General features: G+C 41.6%; 1 long non-coding RNA gene across 1 annotated transcript; it reads left to right on the top strand.

The window, feature by feature from the left end:
* The first annotated feature begins 9,743 nt into the window (after nt 1-9,743).
* LOC139433722 (uncharacterized) lies at nt 9,744-16,072 on the top strand. The gene is made up of 4 exons (XR_011643116.1): nt 9,744-9,829; nt 12,201-12,307; nt 12,695-12,755; nt 15,998-16,072. It is a non-coding gene; the product is annotated as an uncharacterized lncRNA (long non-coding RNA).
* Nucleotides 16,073-17,834: the final 1,762 nt, after the last annotated feature.

The raw sequence follows: 17,834 nt of genomic DNA, 5'->3' as shown, positions 1-17,834 counted from the left end.
ACACATATCTAGCTTATTATCCCGCCAACAAGTTATCTGCACAATTACCTGAAAATGCAAGTTGCGACTTAGTAGCTAAGACTAAGAGTCATATTGGTGTACATTTTTAAAGCTAAGCAGCAATAGTAGGTAGGAACACATATTAACAAAACACCTCCTTGAGCCAAGTGACTTAACAAAAATACAAACAATGTGGACCGATGTGAATGACAGTGTTAAAGGACCAGCATAGCCGCTAAGTGAGTTTACGTGATGAGCAAGTTTTTTCCTGTAAAAATCATGGCTCCGACTCAAAAATTATTCAGTAATCAGTACCATGTTCAGATTTAGATTGTAACGAAGTACAGTATGTGAATTACTTGAATAACTATGCTCATGTAAACACCCTATCCCAAATATGATCATTACCATCATTACTCATAAGCCGCATGAACGGGTTATATTGTCCATGTAGACAACAGAGACAAAGCAACTCAAAGTAATTTAATTAACATGCATCATTTTTCACTGTTGATTATGTATTTGTATCCAATAGGACCTAAAAGATGTCGAGGCACTGGCCTTAAACTTGGTTGAGCTAATTGGCCGAACCATTGGGGCTAGTCCATCCCGTAATGTCACAAATTCTTCTGGAAGAGGGAATTCTTCTGCCGCCCACCCACTTCCTACTGCTGCCGCTGCTGCCACTCCTCCCCCTGCTGCCCCGCTGCCTAGTACTTCAGGGATTCAGGTTGAGATGGCAAGGTAATTGTTTAAATTGCAACATATACAGATCTGAAATAATCCAGTTCTTCAATAAGATGCTGTGCATTTAACACACCATCTCATTCATTCTTCATTGATTTAGACTTTTCCCTGGACACTTCGGAAGAGGTGGACCAAGACCAAAAAGAGGCCAAAAAAGATTTGCACATCCTCCAAAACCCAGGATGGTAAAAAGTGTGAAACTCAGTGTTGTCGCTCTGCCAAGGCCATCAAATAAAACTCCAAATGCAAGCACCGACTTGAAAATGATGCGGACTGGCCTTGGCAAAAGATGTGCGCTAATCGCAGAGGATGCTGACCATAGTGAGGTAAAACCAAGTTTAATTATTTTTTATATAAATTGGAATGCATTTAATCCATAAATGCTCTAAACTATTTGCATTCTTACATTCAGATCCGTGCTATCTTTGAAATGGAGTTTCCCAAGCTGGAGTCCCTCAACGGAGATTGGCTGTTCTATAAGGCTACAGGTAGAGGTGTTATATTAATATCGGGATCACATAATTATTTTTTACCACATTTAAACAATGTTTACCAATGTATTTACATATTTTATTTTATTTAAGGTGGCAGTGGTCAAAGAAATCTTACGGTAATTACTCCAGAACTTGAAGGGTATACTGGAACTCAACTGAAGAATGTCTGCAGCGGAGGAAAAATGACCCTCTACATTGTCCCTCAGCAAGGACATCTGGAGGATTCTCCACTGCCTTTCAATGCTACAGAATTCTCCAAGATGCCAAAGTCAACTTGTCGCAAATGTGGACAGAGCATGCCACTCCAACTCCTCGGCATACATTTGGAGGAGTGCCGAGACTATGTGAGTTGATAAGCCTACATTTACTTGAATAAGCCCAAACTTTTTTTTGCATAATTATGACATAAGATTTTACAAGTAATACTTTTAATTCCCAGAATGCTGAATCCGATGAGTTTGGGGACACTGACACTGATGAGGTTTTGCTGGTGTCATCCTCAAAGGAAACTGTTGTGGAGGTCATATCAGATCTTTAACTTAAAGTGACTAACTTTTTGTTAGACCCAACACATTTCACATCCTTATCTGAGTTTCCTACAAAAAAAAAAATTCAAACAAGATGTGGGAATTCAGTAAAGTGTGTAGTTCCCTGGGGGTTTTCTTCTGTTTATTATGAAGCATATTAGGCAATTAAATACAGATACAGTTTATTGCCAAGTGTAATTTTACTTAAGTATTTAGCCTTGGTTTTAGGAGCATACAATAAACAAATGATGTCATTATTTTTAATTGCTTCTTTTTTTCTGCGCAGACCAATTGTCCTATTTGCAGTTCAACAGTCCCTGCTGAATTCTTAGAAATGCACGCCAGCACATGCGGGGAGAGGTAAATAAAACCAACGTTTTTTGTTTGTCAAATGTATGGTGTCTGTTCTTGAGTGTATTTCAACGTTTAAGCCAATTTAACAATAAATACTTTGTTAAATTATTTAAAAAACATCTAAACATATTTCTAGTAACCACCCCGCTGAAACTGCAAATCAAGGCTCAGAGGAAAGCCTATATGGACAAGCAGATCACGGGAATGAAGATTGTGTGGCCGGACCGTCAGAGATTTACACAATGGCTCCTGATGCAGGTACTTTTTTTATAGCATCCATTTTCCCATGTCTTTGTTTTCTCCGGTGTAATGCAAACTTTGTGTTAGTACTTAAATGTTATAACCCTCTGATACCCAAAGCAGTTTTTTGTAAGAGGGATACATGTGTTATTATCCCCTAACATTGTGTATTTGAAGAATTGTGCATTCTGGGCTCACTAACAGTCACAGGAATTGCACAAGTTAGATATAACAACATTAGATATAGACATTTGTTGATTCAATAAGCCTACTTGTATTTATGTGCAGTGATGTTAGTTCCCATTTAGTCATTTCATTTTAATGACGCTTTTTTAACTTGACCTGGCTGTATAAAATGAGTTGCATTCAGGTTTATTTATTCCTTTATTTAACAGGGACAGTGCACATTAATCAACATTTCTGTAAATGTGCCAGTTAGCCAAGAGGTTTTTTTCAGCATCAAGTCTAATTCAAATTGTAAATTATATTTAATTGTAAATGTAGTGTCAATCATGTTCAATCAGATCTATTCATGTAGCGTCGCTCACGTAAGTGTACCAGGTTAGCAATGTTGTCCCTTTATTTAGGGCATCCTGATCCCAATTGGACCACGCTGATAACTTCAATTACCATTTTTCAAATTGCACTTCAATGAATTGGTCCATTTAAAATGCTTTCACACGGTATTTTCAGCATGGAAGACTGTTGCTGACCCTCAGAGGGCCACTGAAGTCTTCAGGAGGAATTTGCTTGGCCAGAGGGAGGAGATGGCTGCTCTTCGGTTAAGCATTGATATCCGTGAAGATGTGAACAAGCAGGAGATGGCCATAATAAGCTTCTATAAAAGCCGACAAACTAAGTGGTCAAGGCCCTTAAGATGGACTTTAGAAGGTACATACTACAATTATTTGGTTGATTTCATTCTGGTTTAGTTGTCTCCTGTCTATCATTTAAGTGCAATTCCTTCTATTTTGTAGGGGATGTCGCCATGGAGATGGTGTGACCCGACACCTTTTCAGCCTGATAATGAAAACTCTCCAGCACGGGTTCCACATCAACTTTGGTAGATATTCAAATTCCACCAATGAAACAGGTTTTGGTCTAAGGCCTGAGTCTAATTTTTGCGATTCAGGCCTGTCAATAAAGATTCTCCTGGACCCACAGTTCATGAGTTTTTATTTGTGTAAAGTGGCAGAAGCAACTAACACGGGGTGAACCACATGCAATTGAAACAGCCACATTACAAAAAGCCTTGTTAATAAACCTTGTAAAAATATTTTTGAGAAATGATTCACCATGAATGAAGATGCCTGTAGGCTACGTGTTGTGCTGTACAGTGTTTTTATGTTTACATTTAGAGTTCAATTTGCTTTGACAAAAGTGCAATAACGTCAAAGCCAATTGTCACAATAGTGGTAAAACATTGTGAAAATATTGTACAGTATACATTTTATGGAAATATAAGTGTAATGAGGTATAGGGTGAGATGTAGTAGTCCAACAATACAGCCTACCTACGCTGTATATTATATACAGCTGTATTGAACATTTCACAGTTACTCGATTCTGAACACGTGACACGTTGTTAATACAGTACTACAGACCATGGATGTATAATAAGAGCTACAGGCCGCTGTCAAGGATTATAATGACCTTTGCTAAGGAGGATCAAGAGAGAGAAAGGAAAATAGCTTAAAAAAGACGGAGCGCTGGACGTCAGATAAATCACCAGAAGAAGGCAGACAGGAAGAGTAAACAATAACAGGTAAAAAAAAGCGATTGGCCTTCCAGCGTGTAAGAAAGTCGGCACTACATTGCTGTGTGCCCCTTTGTACAAATTCGTCCCGTTATCAGAATCAGAATACCTTTAGTCCCACAGAGGGTACATGTGCAGCGTTACAGTAGTAGTAGTAGTAGTAGTAGTAGTAGAACCTTTATTTATCCAGGAAAATCAATTAAGAACAAATTCTTATTTACAATGATGACCTGACAGGAGGCAAAGGCTTCCTGAGGGGTTGGGGTTTGGGAGGAAATAAAAAGACACACTCCGGGCACTACAGAACCCAGGAGACAACACAAACACATAGAGCAAAGATGACAGGCATAGCAGTTGAACATATAAAAACTCTAAAACAATATTGCTGTGGTTCAATCAGTCATTAAAATCAGCATCAGGCAAAGCAGCTACATGTGTGCACCAGGGTGTCTATAATAGTGACATTGAAGGTGCGGGGGGAGACAAAGGTTTTAATTTTTAATGTTTTTTGAACGGTATTCCAGCTATCTGCCGCTGCAAACTGAAAGGCGGAGCGGCCAAAGGATGTATGGGCTTTGGGGATCTTTAGCAGGATGCTTGTAGCTGACCGGGTGTTGTGCGTTGGGGGTGTGCGGAGTTGCAGTAATTGTGTGAGGTAGAAGGGAGTGAGGCCTAGGAGTGTTTTGTAAACAAACATCAGCCAGTGGATGTTGCGCCTGGTCTCAAGAGAGGGCCAGTTAGCCAGAGAGTACAGGTCACAGTGGTGTGTCCTGTAGGGGGCATTGGTGGCAAAGCGGATGGCGGAGTGATACAGAACGTCTAAATGATCGAGAGCTCCTTTACACGCCGAGCGGTAGATGGTATCACCGTAGTCGAACAGAGGAAGGACAGTCATCTGGACCAGAGAGAGTTTAGCAGATGAAGTGAATGAGGAGCGATTCCTGTATAGAAAGCTGAGTCTAGCTTTGACCTTGGTCTGAATTTTGGAGAGATGTTCTTTGAATGACAGATTACTGTCAATCCAAAATCCAAGGTATTTATAAGATTTAACTATTTCGAGGTCCCGGCCATCGGCGGTCACAATAGTGCCAGTTTGGGAGGCACCACTGCGGCCAAACCACATGATCTTGGTTTTAGTGGTGTTCAGGACCAGGCCAAGGGCAGAGAGATGTGACTGGATTCTCTGAAAACTATCCTGAAGAGTTGTCAGGACAGTATTCGGGGAAGGGCCAGCAGTGTACAGAATCGTGTCATCAGCATATAGGTGGATAGAGGAGTTGCCCACTGATTTCTCCATGTCATTTATATATATTGAGAATAGGATGGGTGCTAGAATAGAGCCTTGTGGTACTCCCTTAGAGATGGATAGGGGCTGTGTCATCAGATTTTCAGATTTTACACACTGGGTGCGCATGGACAGGTAGTTTTCAAACCAGGCTATCGATTGGTTAGTGACACCAATGCTTCTAAGCTTTCCCAGAAGCAGTTGGTGATCTACAGTGTCGAAGGCTTTGGCAAGATCGATGAAAATGGCAGCACAGTATTGTCTGGAGTCAAGGGCATTGATGATATCATTTAGGACTTTGAGAGTCGCCGTCTCACACCCATGTCCTGCACGGAACCCAGACTGCATGTCAGATAGTATGTTGTAAGTCTTCAGAAACCATGTTAGCTGTTTGCAAACTAACTTTTCGAACACTTTCGCTATACAGGGTAGAATGGATATTGGACGATAGCAGTTGGGGTCAGCATGGTTTCCCCCTTTAAACAAAGGTTGCACTAAAGCTGCCTTCCAGGCAGAAGGTAACACTGCTGTCTGTATGGACAGATTACAAAGGTGGGAGATAGCTTCTGCAATAATCGGGGCTGCAACTTTAAAAAAGAAGGGGTCTAGCCCATCAAGATCTGCAGGTTTGTTGGGGTCAAGTTTGCTAAGGACCTCCAGCACATCGTTCTCACTAACTTCCTGTAGGCAGAAGCTGTGACGTGGGGCTGCGCTAGAGGGGCTGAGTGGCGGAGTGTTGGTGGGGGGCTTAGGAGGCGCTATAGAGCCAAATAGGTTCCCACATTTAACAAAGTGCTGGTTAAAGAGCTCTGCTATGCGTTCATTACTGGTGACTACTGTGTCCTCAATAACGAGGGAGTTAGGGAGATGAGAGGATGGGGGTTTATTCTCCATCTCTTTCACTGTTTTCCAGAATGTCCTTGGATTGGATCCACAGAGGTTGAATTGATTATGGAAGTAATCAACCTTGGCTTTGCGGATAGCCTGTATAGATTTATTTCTAATTTTCCTGAATGATAGCCAATCGTCGTGGGATTTTGAGTGACGAGCCCTGCGCCAGGTGGAGTTCTTGAGGTGAAGCAGTTCAGCTAAATCTCGGTTAAACCAAGGACTGCATCGGTTTTTTATCCTCATTTTTTTTATGGGAGCATGTTTATTGATTACCATACTAAAGGAGTCATAAAAGAAGGACCATGCAGCATCGATGTCAGGGATCAAGCTAATTCTGTCCCACTTGATAGCAGCCAGGTCGTAGAGGAAGGCTTGTTCGTTGAAATGTTTCAGTATTCGTCTGTGAGTGGTAAGAACTGGCTGTTTAATTATGCCACCATTACGATTGCAGCCAATAAGACAGTGGTCACTGAGATCGCTACAGAAGACGCCAGTTTTGTACCTGTCAGGGTTATTTGTGAGGATGACATCAAGGAGGGTGGCTTTTTCTGGATTTTTGGTGTCATACCGTGTAGGAGTAAGGATAATCTGCGAGAGATTAAGAGAGTCCCATTGTTTTTGGACCTGCGCAGGAGGGTTGAGCATGTCCCAGTTTAGTTCCCCCAGTAGTACAAACTCAGAATGAGTGTGGGGTGCCAGGAGGGTGCTGAGAGTAGGTAGGGTCAGTGATGTACCTGAACGCGTTCAATGAACGATCGTTCATGAACGCGTTCATATTTTGGGCGAACGTGAACTGAACGTACTGTATTTCCGCTCGTTGAACGTAATTGAGAACGCGTTCATTCTCAGCGCTGTATAACGGCGTTCAAAAGTGCGTTCATTCTCAGCACTGTATTATAACGGCGTTCAAAAGTGTGCCAGATTTCATATGCCTTTCAGCCGAAATCCCAGTTAAAACACACCGTAAACAGGCTTCAAAATAATGCGGAAAACCACCCAATCTGGCAACAGCAAGCTGCCTGTGACGCGTACGCGCCTGTCACCCCTGGCTGTCGCACTAAAATATAAATATACTAAATATATCAGACTCCTCACAACAAACAATGTGGAACCGCGGAACCGGCGAGCATTGAATGAATGAATGAATTAGTATGGACGAAGCCGAGAGCAGCTGCAGCAGCACTCGCTCAGAGTGAGACTCTACGGCAGGGGTGGGGAACCTCCGAGTCCGGCCTCCGGCCGTATACGGCCCGCGAGACAATTTGGTACGGCCCTCGAGGTAATTTATAAACACACGCAAAAAATAAAAAAATGAAAGAAATCTAGACCGCAAAAAAATTAAACAAGCGAGTACCTGTTTTTCCTGGCCAAGGTCAGGGTCTTTGAACACAACACGAGCCGAACGTGTCATCACGTGGTATATGTCTCGACTGACAGGGGTGCAGTTCTGACGGAGAGCACCAGAACGCCACTCCAGCACTTCAGAAATTGCAGTACCGATAAGTCCATACACATGCCGCAGTTTCTGCGTGTCTGTGTCTTTAGTTGAAAGCCCAGTGGCGATCTGCTCATCTGTCATACTGATCAGACAGTCAATAACTGTGTTGTTATCATTAGCATCTGGTTAGCTAGCTATGCTAACGAATATAAGAAGCTTTGTCTACAACCAGTGAGGTAAAGGCACATCTTTATATGATCATTATAGTTATAAAAAAATAAGAGAATAAAGTAAACAGGTATAAAATACTATATGACAGTTATTAATAAAGAAGAATACAGTTTCAAAGGGGAGTGATTTGTCAAATATCCATACATTAAAAGAAAATCTGCTTACAGTTGTGTTTGGGTGTTGAGAGATGTGTCCATAGATCTCCTAATGTTGCTCTCAAAGTGCAACAAGTCTTCCCAGGGGAGCATGCCCCCCGGAGGAGGTTAGGTCCCCCCCACTTAAATCATGTTCACATCACATGGATAGGAAACTAAATACATGTCCACACATCTTGTGTCCATAAATTATCTTTCTGTTTTGGTGGTCACGCCACACCCTGCACGTGCATGCATACGCGAGTCATGGTGAGATATCTGGATTAAGAGGTTGCTTTTTCTTTGCACAGCATGAAATGAATGGGCTGTGATTTTAGTTTTTTTAAGCAGAGGTCAATAACTTGTACGTCCCTCTGAGGATATTGTAAAAATTGAAATGGCCCATTAACATCCAGGAGACAAATAATAGCTCGCAGCAACGTATTGAAAAAATAACTATGAACTATAAATTAGTTCATTTTTGAAACCATGAACTTTAGTTCAACATTTTGAATTATGAACTATGAACTGAACTAGTTCATTTTAAAATTTGTGAACTGTGAACTGAACTAGTTCATGTAGAAAGTGAACTTTCCCAACACTGGGTAGGGTACATGCTGGGGCAGAGGGTGGGCGATAGCAGCCAGCGACTGTCAGTGTAGAGTTATTTGCCAGTTTAATGGTTACGATAAGTAGGTCAAATTGTTTGGGGACAGATTTACTAGTGGCGATAGAACACTGGAGGTGTTGCTTTGTGAATATGACTACTCCACCAGCTTTAGATGATCTATCCTGCCTAAATACATTATAACCAGCGATGCCGATATCAGAGTCTGGGATATTCTTCTTCAGCCAAGACTCAGTGATGACAAGCACCTCCGGATTTGAGCTGTGAACGAGTACTTTTATCTGGTCAATTTTTGGCAGTAAGCTTCTAGCATTTACATGTAGAAAACCTAAAGCTTTACGAGAGCAGAAGTCAGGGAAACTCAGATCGTTGTGACAAAGATTGACATCAAGGCACAGGTCAGAACTAGGGCTACATACAATAGAAGGTCCAGGATGAACATTCACATTGCCCGATATCATCAGTAATAATACAATCAGGGCACGGCCAAGAGCTAGCAGTGAGTCACAATGCCTAGTTTGTTTTGTGCGCACAATGACAGTGGAATGTAATGTAATCATCTTGTGTAGAGACCTCATAATCACACAAGATAGTAGTGGCATGATGTCAGAGTTTATGTTTGGTGTTAGCCCAAGGAACCTGAATATCAGCAACGAGTCATAGTCTCTGCCTACTGTATGGATACAGTTTGTTACGCAGGTGGGCAGCACTGCTGATGTTAAGTGCGTCGGTTCGCATTTGTTATGTGCAGGAGGGGGTGGGGAGGCGGCGAGTAACGCAAAGAAAAAGCAGTATAGTTTGAGATTAGCCATTGTTAGTCCAGTGAGGTAGGAAGCAGCACTCACCCAGAGGTCAACAGTCCTTGGTATCAGTATATAATATCGATAGTTCGTGGTTATCCAGAGGTTAGCAGTCCGTAGTCCAAGCTAACAGGTTGGTTAGCTAGCAGGTAGCTAACAGCAGGGCAGGTGGAACCAGGCCTCAGCTGTGTCTGCAGCTTTACTTCCTGTGTTTTTGTGAATCACTCCATATCCCAATCCAGGGATTTGTTGTAAACCATTGAAAAATCCATCCAGAGACGGGGAGAATAACTCCAATCCAGAAGGTGCGTGCGTGCGTGCGTGTGTGTGTGTGTTACAGCAGGAAAGAGCCACAGACAGCTTAGTGTTGAATATCTTACATGCGTTAAAAAAGTACTAAGTTATAATAAACAATATGCTAAAAAAGTACTAAGTTATAATATGATAAACAATATGCTAAAAAAAAAGATAAAAAGTTATATAATTTTCAAAAATACAGATAAAAAAAAATAAAAATAAAATAAAGCACATATTGCACATCGTTTGACGGTATTTAACAGCAGCAAGTTACACAATGTTATAATCGGGAGATAAGTTTCCATTCATTTCGGCAAGCCTGGGCAACAACGATTAAAAGATTTCTTGCTCCCAAACCAATTGTGTATTTCATTACAAAAAGCAGTTATACCATACTATGTTTAGGTAGGTACTAATGAATTATATCCTCAAAACAAACGCACACATAAATAACAAAGGAAAATACATAATTTAATAAATCCACAATATGATAACATTTTACAGATTCTGTAAAATGTTTTACAAAACATAGGTTGATGTTATATCGGGGGGAAAATACATATTTAAACATTTCAATTAGTCTCTGCATATTTAAGTAAAGCTAGTTTATATAACAGATGAACAGATGTACAATATCGAGAAAGTAGATGCAAAAAATATATATAATGTGTGCAGTTCCAACATATCCTCTGAAAGAGTGTTAGTCGTTGAGTTGAGTAGTGAACCATTAGTTTTTTTTTCGTGGTGCGATGTCTGCTGAGAAGTCTTTGTATGCCTCGCTGACTTTGAGGACATCTGGGTCTGGCAGCCCCCCCCCCCCCCCCCCCCGCACGCCCCCCCCCCACCCCCCGCACGGCCTTGTAACGTGTACTCCTTTGAACATGTTTATATGATAATTAGGACTTCAAGAACAATTTTACACTCAGACAACAATCACAAAGTTGTAGCAGGCTACATACAATTACTTAGGACAATAGATATTACCTTACAGCGTCAGCAACTGTAAACTGCTTTGGCTTAGTGGAAGTGAACACCATGTCACTCACTCTGCCTGGTTTCACACACTATTAATTACACAAAAGAATTGTCAAATTAATTGAAAAGGTTGTTGATGCAACATACTAAATCAGCTCTTGGCACAAAGGAAATACTCATTAAACCGTGGATTGGTAGTGAACACATACTGTACTTACTATGGTGCTTGGCTTGTGCCATCGCTGCTCTGTTTCAGTGCAGCTGAGGACAGGGGGGACAGCAGCTGAGGACAGGGGGGACAGCAGCTGAGGACAGGGGGGACAGCAGCCAGGTTGAGTGTGGAGTAGTGTGCGCTTTGGAACAGCAGTGCAACATTGTGGTTGCAGAGTGCTGTTCCAGCTACACAGGAACACTTTGCCACTGCAATCTCCACAGGTGAGCAGTTCTAAAAACAAAATGTCAGTCATTTTACATTTAGGACACTGCTTCATACAACACAGACAAATGAGAAAGCTGAGAGCAGGCTGATCAGGCAAGGAGTAGGTGTGGGAAAAGGCTAAACCATGTCAGGTTGTCAGTCACATACACAGAAGTTCCGCTGTTTGGAATACTGTCATTTAAGGACATTCAAACAGATACGCTTGGATAGCCTGTCTCAGCTCTCTCAATGTATTATCTTATATTATAACTGTAAGGGAAACTTCTGTGTAGCAATGCAGTGGGACTCACCGACTCAGGAAGGAGACACTGTAGAGCAGCAGCTTTTGATGTCAAACACTGGAGGTTTATTTGGAGTTTCGGCCGGAGCATTCACATCACAAATCACAGCAGTCACGGTGAGACTGCACGGGTGGGTTGCCACGTCAATTCTAAAGAACTCTCCCTCAGACCCATGTATTTAGCTAGTTCTGAGAGCATCATCAACATGCTGCATAACAAGATAGAATCATAACACCTCTATCAGCTGACGCCAACAGGCAGGAACAGGGCGACAGAACACTGAGAGCACAGCAGCCAAGGTTGCAGGTGCGTGTGCTCAGTCAGGACAGTTTGAACTGATACACTGGGTCAAAGTTATGGGCCTTGGAAAATATTTCCACAACAATAACTACATAAAATAGTGTTGGTAGAACGTTGAACAGCTTAACATAGATGTAGGGTACAAAACTAGCACTTACCTAACACTGGCCAACACAAATAATTGGACCCTACATGGATTATACTAACCATTCAGTAAAGAACAGCAGCCGTCACAACCCGTTTCTGGGGTTTCCATGAAAGCAGAGACGGTTTTCAACCTCTCATTAAGAATCTTTGATGAAAGCTACGTTTGGGTTTAGCCAGCGCCATATAGACTGAGAGTTACGACATCTCCGTTCACTCCAATGGACCACTTTTTTACAGAAATGGCGGATCGTGGAGCCTCTCAATCGTTCCCCGGAAGTTAGCGCCAAGGCTGGCAGAGCTGTGGAGTTGCAGCATAATAGACCGTTCGTGACGGACCTTTAAAGGTAAGAAGAAGTTTAAAGATTTATATTGCGGATATTATCAGTACATCTGATTCAAATTAACATGTGTATTAAAGGATGTCAGTGGATTATCCCTAAATTAGTAGATTTAGGGAACGTTTACAGATAACAGATTAAGCTAGCATACCGAAGCAAGTTAGCAACACACGTTGAACAGCCTTTTAATTGTAAATTCCGTTCTCTTAATGTCATTTCGTCCAACATGTTGAATTAGAGAAGAGGGGCTTCTAAACGGGATTGTATGCGGGGGTGGAGGGAGTTAAATATTAGATAAATATAACTTTGGTGCGTGTAAGTGAGTGTTTTTAGCAGAGCCATATTGTGTCCTTGTGATTATGTTGATTATTACCTGTCTGTATAATGTTGCAGCTCAGCTGATTTTAGATTGATGGCAAAGGGAGAGGGACTTAAGTGAGAGTGAAAACACAAGGTAAGTTTAATACTACTGTTTTATATAAGTAAGCATACAAAACATGTATTATATCACTGTGTATTATATAAGTAATCTTGTTAGTAACCTACTGTATGGCAGGTGGAGGGACAGTGATGTTACAGGTGGAGGAGCAAGACTGCAAACTCACAAGACAGAGAAATCAAAGTTTGTTCTCCAGAGAAGAGGTTGATTTCACTTCAATTTTTTATTTCATATTTTCTAAAGATGTGGAAATGGCAAAAAAAAAAAACTTGAGAGCTGTAACCAAGACAACTGTAACAACATGAGTAGAGAGCCACCAAGGTTTTTCAAGTCCCTCTCTTACTCCATTTTGCCAACCCAAACTTCCAGATACATGACAGGACACCTTGCTTGTTTTTGTTGTTTGCGCTCCTCTGGCGAGAGACAGCAAGCGCATTTCGTGGCATCTGCAGGCAGTGGCAAGTCCTTCCGGCATATGCCACAGAGGCCGCTACTCTGTGGTAGCTGTGGCAAGTCCTTCCGGCATATGCCACAGATGCCACAACTTGCCGAGGCATCTGCCGCTGCTCAACGGGAGTTGCCACAAGATGCCAGAGTAAGAGAAGGTTTACGGTAGCTGCCACTCACCTTCGTGGAAAATGCAGCTATTTAAACCCGTATTTATCGTGTAAAATGTCGCTGTTTAGGCATGACTTTATCGAACTGATCTGTACACAGGACTGATGTGCGATCTCTATTTTTCAAAAAGATTTTCATCATTTCTATTACATTTTACTTGAAGCATGGTTTGCTAAAATAAACAAACGTGCTATATTTATGATGAAATATTGGCGAGTGAGGGTTGCAACGCCCTTGGCAATTGTCGCTTCTTGAGGGGAGTTTCCACTGCTTGCTACGATAAACCAGGTATATGACTAGTAAAGACAAATAATTAACAAATAAATATCTGTATGGACAAAGCAACTTGTACACTGGTGTTATTAGACTTGGCTACAGACTTAGGGCAGCTGTAACTGATTGCAGTTGCCACTGCTAGTGAGATACTAAGGTTAGTATGAAGGAGTATGAAGGAGGTCCTTGATATATTTCCATTAGGCAAAGGACTTATATTTGCCCCATGCCTTCAGCAGCAGCAGCAGTGTCACGATTCTCATGTTATGTCACGTTTGTAGTTTTGTCTGTGTTGGTGTTTTTCTTGTCTTTGGGTTTCCTGTTTTATTGTGTAAAGTGTTCACCCCCGTTTCCTGCCTTTCTGCTCTCTGTCTGTTTCCCTCCCTGATTACCCGATTGTGTTCACCTGTTGTCCTTGTGTTTCTCCTCCCCTGCCCGGCTGTTTCTCGTTGTCGTGATTACCCCTCCCTGTATTTAGTCTTGTCTCTTTCTGTGTTCAGTGTTGGGTCGTTGTTTGTTGGTGACTGAGTTCACCGGTGAGTGTTCCGTGTTTTGGCATTATCCTTGAAATAAAGGGTTTCTCAAAAGTCATCTGCATTTGGGTCCTGCTTCCTTCACTCGACCGTGACAAGCAGGCCATTCACTTTGATTTTATCCAGTTATGAAATGTCATCATTTCGACAATAAAGAAATGCTACATAAACGTTATCTTGCATGTTTTATCGAACCATCTCCGTTTCTAAATTTCAATATTTAAAAAGAGATCTCTCTCTCATCTGCGTGCGGGGGCCGGGCCTCACAGACATGCTGCTGCGCTGTGCACACAGTTCTGCCGGTAATGAATATTAGGATACATTTTGTGAGGAAACTTTTCCACCAATAATTCCAATAAGTATTCCAAAATGTATTCAATTCAGGTTTACGAAAGTAACTGTATTCGGATTAGTTGTTTTTCAAATGTAACGCGAGCTGAATACAGTTAGGCTACTTGGTATTTGTATTCTGATTACGTAACGCCGTTACATGTATTCCGTTACAACCCAACCCTGTGTACAGATCATCAGTCCTGTGTACAGATCAGTTCGATAAAGTCATGCCAAAACAGCGACATTTTACACGATAAATACGGGTTTAAATAGCAGCATTTGCCACGGAAGGCGAGCTACTGTAAACGTTCTCTTACTCTGGCATCTTGTAGCAACTCCCGTTGAGCAGCGGCAGATGCCTCGGCAAGTTGTGGCATCTGTGGCATATGCCGGAAGTACTTGCCACTGCCTGCAGATGCCACGAAATGAGCCAGGCCCTACTGCCTCTGGCTGGGTGCTGGCAGGTGGAGGGCAGTGATCCCTTCCCTTCTTCCCTCAATCTTTGAGACTAATGTAAGTAGAAGACATGGCACTGTACATTTTCGAACATTTAAAATATTATACCACTTAAAAATAAGAAATATTACTTTTGTTACTAAGAGTTCATACTTATTATACCTGTGTCACCTTTCACACTATAGCTGTTGTAGAGGCTAAGCCAACGCTTTAAGCCTCTGAGGATCCGCTTGGTGTGTGTAATTGACGCACACAAGTTTACTGCCGAATAAAGGTCAGAAACAAAGTTTCCAGTTTGAAACAGTCCATTTATTTCCATTTGACTGGTTTCCATTTACTTGCTTCTTTCCATATTCACCACACGATATTACTGTTTACACAATACCTTTGCTTTGCTTGTAATTCCGTGTGTGTGTTCTCCGTGTGTGTTCTCCGTGTGTGTGCTCCTTGTGTGTGTGTTCCGTGTGTGCTCCTTGTGTGTGTGTTCCGTGTGTGCTCCTTGTGTGTGTGTTCAAAAACTGTATGGGCCTTCCGGCAGAACCTCTCCCCAACACACATAGGTTCCTACCTTTATACCCACAGTTAATTGGCTCCTACAACTGTGATCATGAGCTATGGGCTTTGTAGATACAGGGTGAATCGTGGTGCAGGGGCCCTTCTCTTTTTGACCACAGGGCGATGCACGAAGATGGTGGGTATAGCCTCTGCTCTCAGCCTAGTCTTGCCCTTTTTTCTCTTGACAAACTGGTCTGCATCAACATGTGCCTGCGGAGTGACTTGAGGTTACTTCACACACAGAACAACTCAGTTTTGTTTGCCCACATACATATTCCATAGTGGTTGAATACACAGTATTAGGAAACACTTTATACTTACTGGACATGTTATACTCATTACATACTGTATATAAAATATGACCAAGAATGTGAGACAACTTTATAGAAATTCGTATCACATCTGTTACTGATGCCATTTGTCATACTTTGTTAAACTCACAAATAATAAAGTTCTTTCCTTTCTCCTGTCTGTTACTCCCTCTTTCAGCACAAGAACCAGAGGGGGATTCAATGGAGCCTGAATACCTGCACTGAGACCCTCACCCTGCACCCTGAGTCTCAACTCTGTGTTTTTCAAGCCTTTCCCTGTTTTTTTTTGTATTAAACAAAACATTAAGCTTTCCCAATGGTGTGGTTTTCGTTTGGTGAAAAAGTGCAAATGCAGTGTTTGTATATAATTACATCACATATTTTTTTGCTGTTGGTCGTGAAATTGCTCCTGCTGACTTGAGCCAGCCATCTTTTCCTCCGCTCTGTGTCAGTGGGGAAGCCGTACATTCGTACTCCTTTCTCTGAGCGATTGGAGCATCCCCAGGCAGCACAGCAAACCATGGTGGCGACTAGGAGGCAGCACAGCAAACCAGGACAACACGGAGGAAAAGGCACCGACAAACTGCATGACATGCTATTCAATGTTTATTGAATTCCATGTATTTGCAATGGATGTTCCTAAAACAACACATTTAACATCATCATTATCATCATATGCTGCTAGTCCTGCTGCTGCTGCTGCTAGTCCTTTGATCGTCACCTGTCGGTCTCCTGTCCTTTCTGAAAGCCATAAAGATGACATTAGTCATTTAGATAACTTGTGTCCTCAATTACCATGGGATTACTGAAACTACCATGAATTTAAGAAAATGGTAGAAATGAATCTGAATTTTAAAGCATTACTTTAGATCCCCTCCCTCTAAATGTATCAATAAACATTAGAAAGTGATGCTCCTGACTACCATACAAGTTTAAGAAGATAATATTGGTTTTAAAGAATTCAAAGCTATAAATAAACAGCAACAGGCTCTTTAACCAAGGCACTGTTAGCCTAACATGTAAACTAGTTGTTCACACTAATCCTAATATTATCACTTAATATTAGCAAATTCTATTTTATTTTTTAAAACATATTGATGTAAATACATACACATATCGATTTGTTGTATACATATTGCAAATCAAAACCTTTATTCACTAATAATTACCAAAAATCGTAGTTCTATCTCCTGTTATCATTGCATTCACATTGCCCGCCATGAACTTCCGGGGAACGATCCTCGTCTACATGAACCACGTGACGATAACCGTTTTTGGACTTCCGTTGTCGTAACTCTTCTATTATATGGCTCTGGGTTTAGCTAATGTATTTATCATTATACACAAAGGGTTACAAAACGAAAATAAATCTGTAGCCCCTTCATGCTACACACACATAGCTAGCTACCAGTTGATGTGAGCACCTGTATTTATCACTATGTAATCTGTTGCAACACGTCAGCTAGCTGGGTTTATTTGAATCCTAAATCACAGGTTACCTACTCTAGCCAGTAGCCACATCAAAACCCCAGAACATGAACCTGATTGAGGCTTTGAACCAATGAACACTTTTTATTGTCCTCCCTACTCTGAGATCGTGAGGCTTTTCATGCTTTCTCATGGACCTGTAACAGCTAGCCCTGATGCTCACTCTCCCTGAAGGTAGATCTTTGTTTGAAACTGTGGGGAATTGGATATCATTCATGTTATCCAAAAAAACGTAATAGTACATCATTAAAACGCTTTAAACTGTATCAAGACTGTCAAGTTGTCAAAGTTAGCCAGTAACTACAGCTTTGTTTGTCACTTTCCTTCATAATTGTCGATGTAACTGGATATGTAGCTACATCTTGAACCCCTTTTCTCTTTTGCTCCTCGGGGCTGAGCCTGCCGCTTGTACCAGCCGATGTACATCACTGATGTTAACCTTCGGTAGGTCTTGGAGACATCGAGTGTAAAATAGTGCCTAATGCTAATGCTAATATTGACCCAATGTTACCATCAGATTCATTTGG

The sequence above is a fragment of the Pseudochaenichthys georgianus genome, chromosome 4 (genome assembly GCF_902827115.2).
Source record: "Pseudochaenichthys georgianus chromosome 4, fPseGeo1.2, whole genome shotgun sequence".
In the NCBI taxonomy this organism is placed as follows: Eukaryota; Metazoa; Chordata; class Actinopteri; order Perciformes; family Channichthyidae; genus Pseudochaenichthys; species Pseudochaenichthys georgianus.
This window is presented reverse-complemented; position numbering and strand designations above follow the sequence as displayed.